The 18515-nt window shown below is 37.8% G+C and overlaps 1 pseudogene; it reads left to right on the top strand.

Moving 5' to 3' along the window:
- The first annotated feature begins 4290 nt into the window (after positions 1 to 4290).
- On the top strand, positions 4291 to 18508 carry LOC143608126 (putative xyloglucan glycosyltransferase 12; annotated as a pseudogene).
- Positions 18509 to 18515: the final 7 nt, after the last annotated feature.

The raw sequence follows: 18515 nt of genomic DNA, 5'->3' as shown, positions 1-18515 counted from the left end.
AATGATTATAATGACCATATATAAATATATATATATATTATATATATAATCTTACATTCTCCCACTTGGCCGAGTAATCATTTATTATAAATATTAGATAAGTCTTATTAGGAGTTAACACTCATTTTAGCTTTAAACTTAAACTGGAGCAGAGAAATGCAATTATTGAATTGAACATCAGCTCAAGACCCCCATTAATCATACTTCAGTCCTTATTTAAAACCTAAGTAGTTATTATTAAAATCTTAAACATATTTTTAACAGATTTCGAATATATTAGAGTTTTAAATATGAAATTTATCAATTATAACCAGTTTTCTAACAAAACATGAAAACAAAAATTTTGAAAAAAATAGGGTTTTAATCAAAAATTCATGTTTTTCGATTTTAATTCCATATTTGGGAAAACATGAGTAACTGAGTAATCAACATCACTGTGAAGCCACATTGTGATCAGTTCTTCATGTAAGTAATATAAAACATGAACAAAGATAAACCTATGAACCTGTTACAGCATGGAGAGTACTAACCGTAGAAGAGAATGATGCAGACGACATGGTTTTCAGCTTGGTCGAGTTACCCTTTAGGATGTATAGTTAAGGATGGTGGTAGGGTTCTTGAGAGGAACCCGGTTTAGGAGAGAGGAGGCACACAGAATTGTATGTGTGTGAGATTAGGTTATGATGTTAATATTTATCTCACTTTATATACACCTAAGGGAAAACCCTTTATTAGTTAATTATAGGTAATATGGCCCATCAACAATTACCAAACTAATATATAATAAGGTATAGTTAATATTTTGATCTATTATAATATAAATGATTATAATAGCCATATATAAATATATATATATATATATATATAATTATATATATAATCTTACATTCTCCCACTTGGCCGAGTAATCATTTATTATAAGTATTAGATAAGTCTGATCAGGAGTTAACACTCATTTTAGCTTTAAACTTAAACTGGAGCAGAGAAATGCAGTTATTGAATTGAACATCAGCTCAAGATCCCGATTAATCATACTTCATTCCTTATTTATAACCTAAGTAGTTATTATCAAAATTTTCAAGTAAGCCCTTCAAAATATTTGATTTGTATAATTATTTGTCAATATGTTATTATGCATGCAGAACATATTAAGAGACATACAAAATCAAAACTAGTGAGGAAATATTAATAGTTAATCGTTCATAGTACGATATGCAGTTGTACATGGTCATTAATAAACCCCTCATGATTATAAGCGCTTTCATAATACTTACGGGTAGACCTTTAGTTATAGGATCCTTAAGCATATCATGGATGTATTCGATACGAAAATTTAGATTCCTCAATTCGTTCATAAATGAATAATTAGTTTCGTATCAAAATTTAATGCAGGACCTCTCGAATTGTTACTGTTTGAGAAAACATGGTAGCTGACTTTATCACAGTAAGTCTTCAATATATAATTTATATGGAGTTAATAAACTTATGAGTCCACTGATAAATTTTCAACAACATTTATTGCTAATTGCATTGTGATTAATCAACATGTTATGTCATTATAACTTAGATTGTTGTTATCAGTTCATTATGACTCCTCCATGAGATAGATTTATCTGCTGACATGAGAAGATATCCCGAAAATTACATTATGTTATCTTTGTATATAACAAAGTTTAGAGTAATCTACCGGTTTGAATTCTCGATTCTTTTTTTAATTATAGTCTTTCGTTTCTTTTAAAGATGTTTTAATACTCTTTTAGATGCTTCACATTAATCTAGACATATCTAATGTGTTGCAATTTTGAGTAATATCAGAACGAGTATAGACTTGAACCTACATAAGGCTTCTACTTAATGAAGCATATGGTAACAATCTCAATGATTCTATTATCCTCTAAATAGAGCAATATTGTTTGTTACATATGTAAGGACCGATTTAATGTAAAACTTATAGAACAAATATAACGTCCCTTTGGGTTTATCTCAGAATATTATGATATCTATTACGTAAGGGATATCTCTGAGATCTATCATATCAAAGTATGTACATGTACGAACAATGTTTTGACTTATGTAACATATACTTGTCAGAAGAATGTCATCTATATAAGGATAAATTTGTTTTTAGTTGCTCCCACTCATTTTGAGGTAGGTAAATTAATCCGCTTGGTTTTTGATAAAAATAATTTTATAAAGATTTCATCACATTATGATGTTAGCATTAACCCATACATGGATTTTATTGACTTATGAAGTTATTTGCTAATATTAGCTTTAGCTATGGAGGTTATAAAATCATCAATATCAGTAGGTTTTATAACATAGATGGCCTCCTAAGTTGATTATTGGGTAATTTTAAAAAGTCTCAGTTTTATAGATTAGCTCTTCCTTAGGTTGCTATCAATTTTTAAGATTCTAAATTTGTAACAGTTGGTGCAATATGTTGTACAAGAGGTGTAATTGGATTAAAATTTAATGACTCTCCCCCCCCCCCCCTCCCCCCGCCTCTTGTACTTTTAACAAGTCATTATAAGGACTTTTACTGCTCCCACTATCCTTAAAAACTCTTAGGAAATTATCATGCTTAGGGTTAATATTTAAAGACCAATAGATTCTAACAATGAAATAAGTTAATAATATAAGTTGTTGTAGTTTCTCTTGGTGAGGATTAATTTAGTAAGACATCTGAATTTGCCCACATTTAAGCAACAATGAAACTTTTGTAAGAGTAGTAGTAAATTCAAAAGAGATAAGTTTTGATGAAATAATGTTGTGATGGAGCAGTGCTTGATATATTATCAAGTTTTCACTCCACTACCTCTTGCAAATCTTGTAAGTTATGATTGAGACACGTAAGGCTCCCACTGATCTTTAATATCTCTACGAAAAATACAAGAGAAGTTTCAATGATGTACGTGACATGGGAATTTGTCATATTACGACTTGATTTGATTTCATTAACGTCCAGATGTCATAATAAACTTAGGGACATATTTAAAAGAAATCGTATTAAGTATATATGAATGGATCTCTTTAAGACTGTGGACCATAGAAGTCATATTAGATACAAGTAAATAGCCTGTTAAATGATAAAAGAATTACGTCTGAATTCCGTTTTGAATAAGTTCCACGAATGTAAGTGAAATATAAGTTTTGGTGGACTCATACTTATTCCTTAAGCCAAGTAACGTTTAGGGCATCTAACACATGATTAATATCTCTTAGAATGAGATTAGATGAAAAATCACCCTCATAAACCATGTCATGATTTCTCATGAAATTTGGATTTAATGGATGGATTTTGTAAGTCGCATTTGTCTTTTGTTAAATTCTTATTTGTATGATAACAAAAGTTGTGAAAGTATGTAGTATCATCTAGTTCTATTTTATAAATGTTTCAATCCAGATATTGATAACAAATAATATGAGAGTTTAAGGTAAGAGTGACTTTATGTTGACTATGTAAACCTCATAACTGTCATAATGTAGCTTAAGTATTGATACTAAATTCTGATTAATCTCAAGAATATTTAAGGTATCATAAAACGTAATTGAAAGACAGTTTTCATGGTTCTAATAACCTTAACAATTAAATTTGTCACTAACACTAATGTTACTTATGTGTCGATTTCAGGTAAGCATATAGATGTAGACTTAACCAATCATATGTTAATGAGAATACTAGGATTAACATACATAAATATAATTAATATTATACAATTATCAATTTTAGCCGGTTGTTCTTTTTAATTATGGATAGCATTATTTCTTGTGCCTAATCTAATGACACATTTTTGTAATGAAATTTGATACCAAATGATGAGGTGCACTGTGGAGCAAGTCTGCCAAAAGGTGAGTTTAAAGACGTAACTTTTCAACTAGCTACCATCGATTTTCATTATAACCCCATTGTCTATTTCATTGTAATCATTAGTAAAAATATAACAGAAAAAGACAAGGTTGGAGTAGGTAATGATATTTTATAGAAAAAAATAAATAAATTGAAACTGGTGGCTGGTTAGGATCCTTTCGTGATCGTCTTCTTCTATTGTTGTGTTAAATATTAAATGTTTCCCAATCCATCTTCTAATTTAATTCTGTTCCCAGATTCATGAAATGCAACTTTGGATTTTTTGAAACAACAATTTCTAATTTCTAATACTTCATTACGTACATGCATTTGCCATTTTTCAAACAAAGAAACAATAAGAAGACGTACACCACAACATACAAATACCATATAATTTCAAAACGTACCCAGTTGGCTGCATGTTCATAAACACAACGTTAATCATTGTGATTCCTCAAAATGGCACCGAGTTGGTGGGTGAAAAAGGCCCACCGGGTGACTCCCGTGGTGGTCAACAACTGGTCAATGGTCAAGGTCAACCGTGACAAGAACGCCAAACAACTCACGTGGGTTCTATTCCTCAAAGCCCACCATGCCGCCGGCTGCATTGCCTCCACAACCTTTTCCCTCACGTACGCTGTGCGACGCCGCGTGACCGCAGGGCGTACGGACGCAGAAGTTGACACGGGGAAATACATGCAGAGGTTTTATGCGTGCATAAAGGCGTGTCTTTGGTTATCTTTTCTAATGTTAGGGTTTGAGGTGGCTGCTTATTTCAAAGGGTGGCAATTTAGAGTTCCTGATCTGCATTTGCAGTATTTATATACGGTTATGAACCCGCTGGCGTTCAAGGGTTTCTTTGATTGGGTTTATTCGAAATGGGTTTTGATCCGGGTCGAGTATATTGCACCGCCCCTGCAGTTGTTGGCGAACACATGTGTTTGTCTGTTTTTGATCCAGAGTTTGGATAGATTCGTGCTGTGTTTGGGTTGTTGTTGGATTCGGTTTCGAAAGATAATTAAACCACCCGTTGCCAATCCAAGCTCGCAGCTGGATATTGAAGCTGGCGATGGTGACAGGTTTTTCCCCATGGTTCTTGTTCAAATCCCCATGTGTAATGAAAAAGAGGTAACTTCCATGTCCCATTAGATCAGTTTTCTTTTCTTATGTATACCGGTCTCATTATTTAGGGGCTCAATGTTACGACCCGTGAAGACCACATGCATCTAACATCATAGAAACCGTATAAAACAAACTTTTACTTTATACGCTTTGAAATGAAGCAAGCTAGCCATCATATGGATACCGACTACACTACTAAAAATCAGGGCTGTCAAACCCGATAAGGCACGATGACCTGTGGTATTAAACACGAACACGAACCAGTTTAGTAATTGGTTAGCAAGCAAAAAGTCTTAACTAATACATAATGCATAACATATTTAAACAAAAAATCACAAATTCATAACATACTTGAAACAAAAAAAACCATTGAAGTAAATCATAACAACCATTAAAAATACTTTATCGGGTTCTGACGCGGAGGAGTGAAAATGTAAGTATATATACTTAAAAATCTACACATGTTACTAACAGGTAACATGTCTTTGACCTATTTGGACACGAATTTAAACATGTTATGTTGTTTAAGATACGAAAGCTGTTAAACTCAAACCAAAATATGTTAAAATCCGTGTCTGTGTTAATAGTTTACGCTGTGTTCCCGAGTCTTATTTAAAGAGGGGAGGGGAAGGAAAGGAGAAGAAAAGGGGAAGGAATCATGTTCCAAAGATTTTTTAAGGATGAGAGGGGAGGGGAGGGGAGGAGAGGGAGAGAAAAGACTAGAAAATTTAAGTGTATAATCATCTTTTCCAAATTGTAGAGATTATGAGAGAAAATATGTTTGTATCATTAATTGTCTATTAATTCCTGCATTTTCTTTCACTTTCCTTCCATTTACATTAAACTCGGGAACACAAAATAAAGTGACACATTTTTCTCCCCCTCTCTTTCTTTTCTCTTGTAATTCTCATCATTTTCTTTTATCTCCTTAAATGAAACTCGGAAACACAGTGTTAGTGTCAGAAATTGACTGCACTACTAAAAAATCATTGTATTAAATTCCCAGGAGCCAATTTCTTGGTGAAAGTATGATTCAAAATTTTCATTTGAATATTATTGTTGTTCATACTGTATGAACAATAACATTCAAATGAAAATTTGGAAATCAAATACAGAATCCGGCTTATAAACAACATCATATATTGGCGTATCAGCAATCAATTGAGGCTGTGTGCAATTTACACTGGCTGAAATCCAAGTTTTGATACAAGTTTTGGATGATTCGGATGATCCAACCACCCAATGGTTGATTAAAGAGGAGGTTCATAAATGGAAACATGATGGTGTTAATATTGTTTACAGACAGAGAGTGGTTAGAGATGGATATAAAGCCGGCAATCTTAAATCTGCTATGAATTGTAGTTATGCTAAAAACTACCAATTTGTTGCCATTTTCGATGCTGATTTCCAACCCTCCCCTGATTTCCTCACAAGAACAGTTACTCCTTTTAAGGTACGTACTAGATTATATATGTTTGTTATTTTGGGATTTATAAGTATTTTTAGTAGAGGTGCTAAATGGGTCAGGGTTGGTGGGTTGAACACAACACGTATGAACCTGAAAATATGTCTGACAACAACAAATTAATATTTGCGGGAATATTTTGATGTTTTGCACATTAATATTCTGAAACTTTAAATTTGTAACAAAAATTGCCAATATATATAAAAAAAATCACGTTTAAATTATAAAAGTGAGATTAATTTCTCTATTTTATAAATCTTGGCATAAACTATCCAATAATGTTAAGCATCTACAGAAATACATATTTTAAAACAAGAACAAACTAGTTTATACCCGTCCGATGAACAACTAGTTGAATGTTATAAACTTATAATAGTATAACTATCGTTCTTAATTTGCATATTAAACCAAAATAATATATGTAAAAGCTTGACTTTTAATTATTTTAAAAGAGAACTCTAAATCTAGCTACAAAAATTTCTTACACCCAATTAAAAAAATGGATCATTTAAAGAAAAACACTTTTTAAGTACTTTCTTGTCAACTTTGTGTTTCAAAAAAAAAAAATCATCCTCTGAACATACATTTCTATGAAAAACTTGATTCCAGTTCTAAGGGTTTCATATTGTTAGAACACACATGTACGTTTTAATATATTCCAAACTGAATTATCCACATGTACAAAAACCACATAAAACATCCTAAAATGCATTAAAGTTTTGTATTACTAATATTATCATCAAACCATTTCTGCATACTCTTCAAAAAGAAAAGCCTGACAGGTTTGGGAGTGCTGAATCTCGGAGGAATATGATCTATTTCATTCTCATCATGCACCTAAGAACAAAACAAACCCCCAAAAAATAATTAGTTATTGTTCTAGTATAATTTTTGAACAGTTATAAATAATAAAATAAAATATCACAAACCTCCACCAACGTTGTTAATCCAAACAGTTTGCAAGCCTTGGTCACATATTTAATGTCAAGATCTAGCAAAATAGCAACAATAACAAAATCGAATTAGTACCTTTTGCTCAAGCATAATAGAGTTGGCTACAATGAACTTTCCTCTATTTTAAAGGGCACTGTAGTTAAATAGTTCATTAAATTTTATAAACCTGGCTATCATGACTCTTTCTTAAAGAAATAGGTTCATATGTGTAATATTTGTCAGATTAACAGGTACATAAGCTTAGTAAAATGGTTTACCCTTTTACTTTAAGTACATCAACCGACTTTAGTTTATCAAATTGTTAGCTCATATTCCATTTAGGATAAATCTGAAAAAAAAAGAAGTAACATTAAGTATTAAAATAAAACAAAGACCATAATCTAGATAAGTAGTAGTTAGCAACTTGGCATGACACACCTTGATCATCAAATCAATGTAACCTGTAATCATCCGTTTACCTAAGAACTCGAATGGTAGCTTAGGTAATTCCAGCAGAAAAGGTAGCTGTAATGCAAGCTGACAATACTCATTTGCATTAATCACCGAATCGAATTCATTTTAATGTAGTGACCCCAACAATAAGAGTGCATTAATCAAAGGCGGTGCACGTAACTCGTCGCTGGTACACACATAACACATTATTGATCTTGTAACCGGTGCCGAACTGCCGACACACATGTAACCGGCGTTGGATGTGTAACCCAGTGCAATTATGATAATGAAGTAATGAAGATTATCCCCCTTTTCATTATAAACATCCTAGAAAACTGCAATTGTTATATTTACTATGATTTAGAAAAAAAATAAACAAAATATTAAAATAAAGTTAGCAGAAAAGTAATTTACCTCACCAACAGAAGAAACCATATAAGCTAAAAATTTGTCCCGCATCCCGATTAGCTGAACCCAAAGTGCTTGCCACAAAACTTAACATTATCGGCTGCAAATTAAAAAAAAATGAATTTTTAATCATATATACATGATAACCGAACTTTCAAATCTTGTAAACATTTAATAAGATTCTGCTTGAGATTTATGAGCATCACGGACCAAATTGTCCATCTTATTATAGCTTTCAAAATTAGCAATTGGAGCATCATCAAAGGTTTCAACAACAAACTGATAATTCCACCTGTCAAAATAAGTAGTAAATTAGGTCAAAGGTCATAGCGTATTCAATAATAATCACAAGTCCTTATAGTTCAAAATCATGGTATAATAGTATAATCTCAACGGGCTGCGGTTTTTTGTTAGTAGCATGAACCGGATGTGATTTACATGCCTCAATATACTGACTTCTTTTTCCCTGTTACAAGTCGCATGTCAGTTATAATTTGCAAAATTAAGAAGGCTTCAGTTTCCTTAAATATAAATAATAATATACCTGCTATTTAAAAATTTCTTGAATTACATTACCCATAGTTCTCATAGGAATTCCACTACACACCAAAACACTTTTGATCTGATTGTGAGTGCTGATGATGAAAACTAAAAAGCAAAGATCTGTGTTTTTTATTTACCCTACCATGTTGTTAACAGGCTCTATTTTCTAAAACTGATAAAAAGGGGATTTAGGAAATGGGATGGATGGATGGATGGGTGATATTTTTATAATTTGATGGATATACATCCATAAAAGAAGAAGCATAAACCCTAAAATTCAAGCAATCAACAAATTATTCTAAGAGATGAGTTCAAAATTTAAAAAACAGTTGGGATTGACCACCCGATACTAATACGGATAAACATAATAGAGATAGCAATGGAAATTGATGCATGCATTTGTAAGAGATCGAGAGCTAAAGACTGACCATGAAAGTTTTTAAGCCGCCATATATTCCAGCACCACCACTAGCACGGTCTTCGCTATTTCTCAAATTGTAGACATAGTTTAGGGTTTTTATGTAATATGATTTGGGAAAGGAGTTGCCAAAAAGGAACCATTCGAATTAATTAATGAAAAAGTTATGAACACAGAAATTTACCTACTCTATTTTGGTTTGCCGTAATCTAAAATCGGTGGGATGGGATGGGATGGGATGGGATGGGATGCATATGCGCTTTGGAAGGATTATATCGTTCTATATCAACATCAATCATGGCTCCACATATTGCGGTGTTGGAGACAACGTGGGAAGAAATCCAAAGAAACAACAACTGTTCTCAACCTCCCCTTCTAGAAGGATTATAAAGACATGTTTAAGGTCCAAATTTCTCCAAATCTTGATCTAAGAGCATCCACATCAACAAACCGTCATATCAGATTTCAAACTTTTCTTAAAAACTCACATTTTCTTTCACAACAACAAACTTCTACAAACCGGCACATCATCACCTACTACTTTATATTTAGTTAAGAGTGAAGTACTAAAATCGTTCTTAAGGTTTGCTCAAATATACGATTTTCGTTAAAATAGTTTATTTAAATTTTTTTATATTTTCATGCATTTAATTATTAATTATTTAATTCAACAATAAAAATATTAATACACTCACCCACAAAACCTCAAATTCACATCAGAGTACATGAACCAACACCACAAAAATATCTTTCTTCATCTTCATCGACAAACTCAACAACCCATCTCATCTTCTCAAATTCAATTTCAATCAACCAACCAATCTTTTCATAAGCCCTAAATTCATCATACCCACCCCCAATTTCAATTTCTTTATCGGCAAACCCCCCAAATTTCATATACTCACTGGAGATAATCGGAGATTTGTAAACGAGATCGGAATGAGGCGTGAAGCGGCGGCGGTTGGTGATATGTAGCAGCGATTAAGGTACAAATTTGTTCAACAGATTTTCCCGTCAGTTCCGTTTTATCTATTGCTAAAAATCAGCAATGCTTAAAAATGTTAATGGGCCCACGTATTCTCGTCCGTCAGACGTTTGCAGAACCAAACTCGTTCAACAGACTTTAGAGCTACAACGATGATTGTCCACTTGATCCTAGTTTGCCCCTTGCCACATGTATCCAGACCACGGGCAAGCCACCCCGTTGTGGATGCTCGAACGGTGAATATTGAAAAGAATAGCAGTTACAAGCACCAGGAACAATATATTTTATAATATTTAACGACCGAGAGTTAACTTGTAAACCCATTAGCTTAACCAAAATTCATTGTTTTTAGTTAAACGTGTTAGCCGGTTCTACTAAAACTAACACAAAGCCGTTTAGACTAAACCAAATTTCGTATTAGATTATTATCGTGTTTTCGTGTCAGGAAAATCGACACCCAAGACCAAATTAAGCGATTGTCCAAAGGTATGGTAAAATTGCCTTTTAAACCTAATTAATTTAAGGCACGTTTACTACTATTCAAAAAAAAAAAAAACTCAAACTCTTGCCCCTTTTGTTTCCTCAAAATAGTGTCATATTGTCACTTTCACATACAAATAAATTAATATTCCAAACACTCATACATGGAATTATATTATTACAACTTCAAACAACAAAAGCACAATAAAAAAAATATGTACTTTCTCATTAATTATCACATGATCATCACCTTTCATGGTTAAGGAGAAATAAGTTGTTTGAAATTTATAGGATAACGAAGAATTGGGATTGGTACAAGCACGTTAGTCGTTTGTGAACAAAGATGAGAATTTATTGACGAGGTTACAATATATTAATCTAGCGTTCCATTTTGAAGTGGAACAACAAGTGAATGGGGTTTTCTTGAACTTTTTTGGGTTTAATGGGACAGCCGGAGTGTGGCGGATTAAGGCTTTGGAGGATTCCGGCGGATGGTTGGAGCGCACCACCGTGGAGGATATGGACATTGCTGTAAGAGCTCATCTTCATGGATGGAAAATGATCTTTCTCAATGATGTAGAGGTATTATATATTTATATTAAATTTTAACTTTTAAGGTCAAGTCGTTAGTTGACGATGATTTATGCAATCCTTATAGTGCCAATGTGAGTTGCCGGAATCATACGAAGCTTATAGAAAGCAACAACACAGATGGCATTCGGGTCCTATGCAGTTGTTTAGGCTTTGCTTGCCTGATATCATTAAATCCAAGGTATGCCTTATTTTGCTGCAAATTAGTTGCATAGAAAATCATTTAACGAGCGGAGTCAGCTGCAGCTCGAGGTCCAATTGGAAGCTAAATGAGTCAGCTTGGCTTGAAACCTCTTAACGAGCAAAAATTTAAGCTTGAGCCCACTAAAGGTTTGGTTGGCCAAATTTTTTAGTTTTGAAGTTTTGAAAACTTAGTGTTCATTTTAAACATGAATATCAGTTTAATTTTCAGTAAAAGTTGGGCTTCTTGAATGGCTTGCTTAATTCGAGGGAGCTCACCTCTGCTCGAAAGTTAAACGAGTTAGCTCGACTCGACACATTTATTTAAGAGTTGATTCGAGTTAACTTTTCTTAATTTATATTTTTGCGAGCTTCCAGTCGCAACCTACTTGAATAAAACCCTAGTTATTGTATGTATTGGGTGTATTGAAGTTTAAAACTTATGTTTTGATCGTAAACAATTTTTTTAGTTGTAGAGTTTTTTTATAATTTTAAGTTGGGCCAAATAAATATTTTTGTCCATGGGTTAACTGGCTTTTAACTTGATTTGAAATACTTGTACTTTCATTTCCTAAAGTTTTCTTTTTTCTTTCACAAATTGTTATATTTTTAACATGTAAAAACAAGAAATTAATGATTCAATTTGGTGTATATATTATACAGATTAGCATTTGGAAGAAAGGAAATCTAATATTTCTCTTCTTTCTACTAAGAAAACTCATCCTCCCATTTTACTCCTTCACTCTCTTCTGCATAATCCTCCCAATGACAATGTTTATACCTGAAGAAACACTAACCAGACCCCGGGCAGATTACGGATAACCTGGGGGTTAGATAGATGTTTCCCACGAGGGGTTAGACCCGGCAAAGATGGTTCTTCTGATAACCTGCAAAACAGACACCGTGAGCTTGTCACTGAGAGGGGGGGGGGGGGTTCCTCCTTGTGACCACCCTCCGGCGTGAGAATCAGACTAGATTGCTCTTTAAATATAAATGTATATTAAGAGATTGCTAGAGCAGATATCAGGTATAATATGATGATAATGTGATTAGATGAGATGATCATACCATTTGGGGTATTTATAGCCGAAGGTAGGTTTCCAAGGAGGTGTGGCCGGCTGAATAGTATTCCTGTTCTACCAACTGTGGCCTACGCACGTGCCCTGCTGGTAGTTGGTAGGTAGGCAGCGGCTGACAGTGACCAGGCCTGCTGTGTACTATTCCTTTTCCACCAACTGCCGGCTATGCACGTGGTATGACAGGAGTTGGTGAGTAGGCAGCGGCTAATAGTGACATACAGTACAGGAGCATGCTGCTCGCCATACTGTTGTCAATAAGCTGTCGTATCTTTAGTCAGATCTTTTGCCCATACCTCGTCAGGTACAGTACAAAAGATCTTCCCGTATCGTACGGACTGGCTTTTGGGCGGGAGTATTCCCCCTCCCGCCTTTGTGCGGGATTGTTCCCGGCTTTGCTCATTCCTTCAGGTGACACTGAGTGATTGAGAGCTAAGTGCCTTGTGCGTGTAGCCTTGCTGCGCGGGTGGCCTTCCCTGATGGCTTGTATCCGCAGCTGCGGGAACAGGCAGAGTACTTCACCATTAGGAGGCATTTCCTGCGGGAACAGCTTGCGTACTGCGCGTAAGGACGTCACGTCTCTGAGCATGGTGGGTCCTGCGGATCCAGTTGGTTTCTGCGCAGACGTCCCCTCTTCAAGGTGAGTCTTGCGGGTCCAACTGGGCTCTGCTGGGACCTACCTTTCAAGTCCCCCCAGTCCAATGTTCTTCTCATGAATGTTTAATAAAGTGAGGTGAACTTTGGACTTAAGCAAAGGGTTTTGAAAAGGGTTTAGTTTTAAGGTTTTCCATGGGGATTCTTCCCGCGGAAGTCCTTGTCACTTGCAGAAATTCCTGACTTTCCTGCTTGATCTTTGGGTATGATGCGGGTAGGTCTGTAACCTCCTCGCAAGTCAGGAGCGTTGAGTCCCACTTGTGTGGATTCTCCATGAGGTTTTGGTAGTTTTGAACATAGTGATCAATTATGTTAAAACCACCAATTCCATCCTGGAGCTTCAAACAATGTAGTTCTCGACGTTCCCGCTATGCGGGGATGTTATTTCCGTTTCCGCAAGCATTGCCCAGAAGATCCTTCTTGGTTTCAATTCTCTGCGGAGCGCTAGGTATGTGAAGGGTTTTGCCTTAACACTGTACCCGCGCTCGTCTTACGGTTACTTTACTTACAAGGTATTCCTGACGTCAATTCCCTGCGGGTGCTAGGTATGTGAAGGGTTTTGCCTTAACACTGTACCCGCACCCGTCTTATGGTTACTTGGTTGCCGAGGTATTTTTAGCTTCAATTCCCTGCGGGTGCTAGGTATGTGAAGGGTTTTGCCTTAACACTGTACCCACACCCGTCTTAAGGTTACTTGGTTGCCAAGGTATTCTTGGCTTCTTCGAGAAGCGTTGTCTCAGGTATGCTTTTCATGTCTTTACGCTTTTCTTTGTAAATAGAAAAGGTTCTGATACTTGTATTTTCTTTTTTGTAGGTTGTGCATCGAGTCTTCACGGAGACGTCTTACGACGATGCTATGAGCGCAGCCCTCAACGCTTCTTACGAGGATGGGGAAAAGGCCGGCTTCCTGCTTGGTCTAGGGTTCGTTGAGAAAGGCATCCCGCCTTCCAACTTCCCTTTGTATAATGTTGATACTGAAGCTGTTTATGACCAAGCAGTGAATCAGTATGCCGCCTTCCCACATCCGGTGGTGGAGAAGGTGAACTAAGTTGCTGCTGCTGATGATGGGCTAGCTATCCTTAAAGCTTTCCTTGAACTGTCACGCTCTACTGATGGTGCTGGTCCAAGTGGAAGTGGCCCTGAAGCTTGATCTTGAAGATCCCTTCCCACTGCTAGGATAGATTTAGCTTGTATAGATTTATTTTCTTGTAGCGGGTAGTTACCCGCCATTCTTGTAATGAATCATTGTGAAATATAAATCTTTGTGCGGGTAAGACCGCTATTTTCATTGGATTCCTTGCTTTATAAACGTTTATAACGACTTGCATACTTAGTTTAAATTAGCAATTTTCCAAGTGTTTAGAATAAGTTAACCTTTGAACGTGGTAGGTAATAGGTTGAAGTTTTGCTTCCTCTTTCGTGATTGTGCGGGTAGGACCGTCACTTGCACTTAGTAGGATGGCTAAACTTTACCATCTGACCTGCGTGGAGGTTTTCCTCATCTTTTTTGAAATTTCTAAGTGTTTAGGATAAGTTAACCTTTGAACGTGGTAGATAATAGGTTGAAGTTTTGCTTCCTCTTTCGTGATTGTGCGGGTAGGACCGTCACTTGCACTTAGTAGGATGGCTAAACTTTACTTACATCTGACCTGCGTGTAGGTTTTCCTCATCCTTTTGTTAGAAATTTTGTTTTGAATAAGTTTTTCCGTTCAACGCGCGGTTGTCAATAGGTTCGGTTTCCTCTCATGATTTGTGCGGTTAGGACCGGCACTTTCATTTAGTTGGCCAAAGTTTACCTATGACTGACCTGCGTGAAGGTTTGTCGTTTTTTGGGTTTATGCGGGTTTTGCCCGCCTTCCCCACGCAACGACTTTCCACGTAATTATACGGTGAAAACCGGCATATTAGTGTTGAATAAATTAACCATTCGACGCGCGGTTGTTAATAGGTTAGTGTTCAGTTTCCTCTATCATGATTCATGCGGATAGACCGGCACTTTCATTTAGTGGGATGACTGAACTTTACCCTTCAACTGACCTGAGTGAAGGTTTGCCGTTTTTTGGGTTTATGCGGGTTTTGCCGCCTTCCCCACGCAACGACTTTCCACGTAATTATGCGGTGAAAACCGGCATATCCGTGTTGAATAAATTAACCGTTCGACTCGCGGTTGTTAATAGGTTAGTGTTCAGTTTCCTCTATCATGATTCATGTGGATAGACCGGCACTTTCATTTAGTGGGATGACTGAACTTTGCCCTTTAACTGACCTGCGTGAAGGTTTGTCGTTTTTGGGTTTATGCGGGTTTTGCCGCCTTCCCCATGCAACGACTTTCACACTTATGTATGCGGTGAAGACCGGCATCAGTGTTGATAGTTCATAAAGTATAAATGTAAAATCATCAGCGTCGATGTTCTAAGGAGAATCATTTCTATTAGAAGTGGCTCTGGGCCTTTTCTTTACAAATTTGGAATTGATCTACATGCAAACTGTGTAATTGAGCTCCCTTCCATGTTGTTGGGATGGGAGTGCCATCGAGCCGATATGCACCTGGTTCGGGATCTCGTAGTTTGCGCAGTATGTAGTCTCCAACATTGAAGCTGCAATTTTATTCGTGTTTTCCCCCAGCTGGGGTTCTACACGCATCAGCCTGCTCAACGTTTATTGCGCCACGAGGTGCCGAGCGTCCCATCTCTGACAAATGCTTCGACCATGTCCTTTACGTCTATGCATTCTTCAGTGTTGTGGCCTTTTGTCCTGTGAAAGTCACAGTATTTGCTCCGATCAGCATTGTGACGATGTCGGATTATTGGAGGCTTTGGCCATGGGAGCTCCTCAGTGGCGAATATCTCGGTGACGCTTTTGGTGAGTGGCGTCCATCTGGAGTTCTGGTTCGACCGTATGTTATCCATTCCGCCTAACCAATGTTGCAAGCCGGATGAGGTGTCAAAGTTTACCCTTGACTGCCAAATGCCAAGCTTCCGCTTTTTGTTTAGTCGGGCGGTAAGGACGTTGTCTTCTCTTGTCTTCTGGGTGTAGAGGTTTGTGCTCTGTGGGAGATCTCTACCCAGTTGCTTCTCCGTTTCCGCAAAGCGTTTTAGCTGCTGTCATGATGGCATCCCATGTGGATGGCATGCCATCTTTACCCGTTAAGGTGCGGATGAGTTCTGGGTCGTTCGCGCCCTGGATGAAAGCAGCGCGAACAAGATCTTCGCTGATATTACCCAGACTAAGCTTCTTTGAGTTGAAGCGAGTGATGAAGTCTAGCAAAGATTCATCTTCCTCTCGAATGCATTTGAGGATTGTCCATTGCTACTCGGTATACTTTCGTTGTTGGCTGAAGTGTTGGCTAAACTTCTGCTGGAAGTCTGCCCAGTCGTAGATGTGGTTGACCGGTAGACGATCGAACCACGCTCTAGCTGGCCCAACAAGCGTCATTTGGAACATGTAACACCACGTAGGTTCCGTCCAATTGCTGACGGTTGCCCCCGCTATGAATCTGTTCAAATGATCATCTGGGTCAGATATACCATCATATGTGCCTATGTTGGACATTTGTTTGGCACTTTTTGGGGCAATTGCTTCCGCAATGTCCTTGCAAATTTGGACGTTCCCGCATTTGCAACAGTTGGTCTAAATGTTTTGGAGAAGTCACGTGGGCTTCCACCTGGGTTTTTTGGTTTGAAGGCTTCTCCAAAACGCCTTCTCGGTTGGGAGTCCGTTTCCTTACGCTTCCCTTTTGCCCTATGGCGAGGGTTCGCGTCGGTGTCGGATTCCTCCGAGTCATCGTCCAAGTATTCTTCGAATTCGTCAGCCTGTTGGACGGAACGCAAGCGTTCGTCCAACTCAGCTTGGAATTCTTCTGACGTGCCTCCGCCCATGCCTTAACTTCATCGAGTGTTTGGCGGGGGAGTCTTGTTCGTTTCTCTAACTGGGTATCGGTGAATCCCAGTGAGCGATATTTACTGCACTTGCCCCAGCTTGGGTAACTGGGGTAGTGTTCGTAAAATTTACTTCACTTGCCCCGGCTTGGGTAACCGGGGTAGTGTTTGTAAAATTTACTTCACTTGCCCCGGCTTGGGTAACCGGGTAGTGTTTGTAAAGACTGTGTAGCCGGTATTCCCCCCAGTAACTGGGGTTGTGGTTACCGGAGTTTCTTTAACCATCTTTCCAGAAGTTTGAAAAAACTGAAATGAAGTTCTAGCTTTTATCCACGGATGGCGCCAATGAAGAAACACTAACCAGACCCCCGGGCAGATTACGGATAACCTGGGGGTTAGATAGATGTTTCCCACGAGGGGTTAGACCCGGCAAAGATGGTTCTTCTGATAACCTGCAAAACAGACACCGTGAGCTTGTCACTGAGAAGGGGGGGTTCCTCCTTGTGACCACCCTCCGGCGTGAGAATCAGACTAGATTGCTCTTTAAATATAAATGTATATTAAGAGATTGCTAGAGCAGATATCAGGTATAATATGATGATAATGTGATTAGATGAGATTGATCATACCATTTGGGGTATTTATAGCCGAAGGTAGGTTTCCAAGGAGGTGTGGCCGGCTGAATAGTATTCCCTGTTCTACCAACTGTGGCCTACGCACGTGCCCTGCTGGTAGTTGGTAGGTAGGCAGCGGCTGACAGTGACCAGGCCTGCTGTGTACTATTCCCTTTTCCAGCAACTGCCGGCTATGCACGTGGTATGACAGGAGTTGGTGAGTAGGCAGCGGCTAATAGTGACATACAGTACAGGAGCATGCTGCTCGCCATACTGTTGTCAATAAGCTGTCGTATCTTTAGGTCAGATCTTTTGCCCATACCTCGTCAGGTACAGTACAAAAGATCTTCCCGTATCGTACGGACTGGCTTTTGGGCGGGAGTATTCCCCCTCCCGCCTTTGTGCGGGATTGTTCCCGGCTTTGCTCATTCCTTCAGGTGACACTGAGTGATTGAGAGCTAAGTGCCTTGTGCGTGTAGCCTTGCTGCGCGGGTGGCCTTCCCTGATGGCTTGTATCCGCAGCTGCGGGAACAGGCAGAGTACTTCACCATTGGGAGGCTTTTCCTGCGGGAACAGCTTGCGTACTGCGCGTAAGGACGTCACGTCTCTGAGCATGGTGGGTCCTGCGGATCCAGTTGGTTTCCGCGCAGACGTCCCTCTTCAAGGTGAGTCTTGCGGGTCCAACTGGGCTCTGCTGGGACCTACCTCTTCAATACCTGAAGCCACCCTCCCGGTATTAATAATTTGTTACATCCCTGTCACCATCTCATTTCTCAACATCCTTCCATCCCGAGATCTTTCCCATTCATCGTCCCTTATCTCCTCTTTGAAAATACAATGTCAGTAACCAAATTCAACGCCATGA

This window comes from Bidens hawaiensis, unplaced genomic scaffold (assembly GCF_021521415.1).
Source record: "Bidens hawaiensis isolate Kalapana, Puna unplaced genomic scaffold, B.hawaiensis_p1.1 tig00099256_1, whole genome shotgun sequence".
In the NCBI taxonomy this organism is placed as follows: domain Eukaryota; kingdom Viridiplantae; phylum Streptophyta; class Magnoliopsida; order Asterales; family Asteraceae; genus Bidens; species Bidens hawaiensis.
The sequence above is the reverse complement of the archived record's forward strand: the minus strand, read 5'-3'. Positions and strand labels throughout refer to the sequence as shown.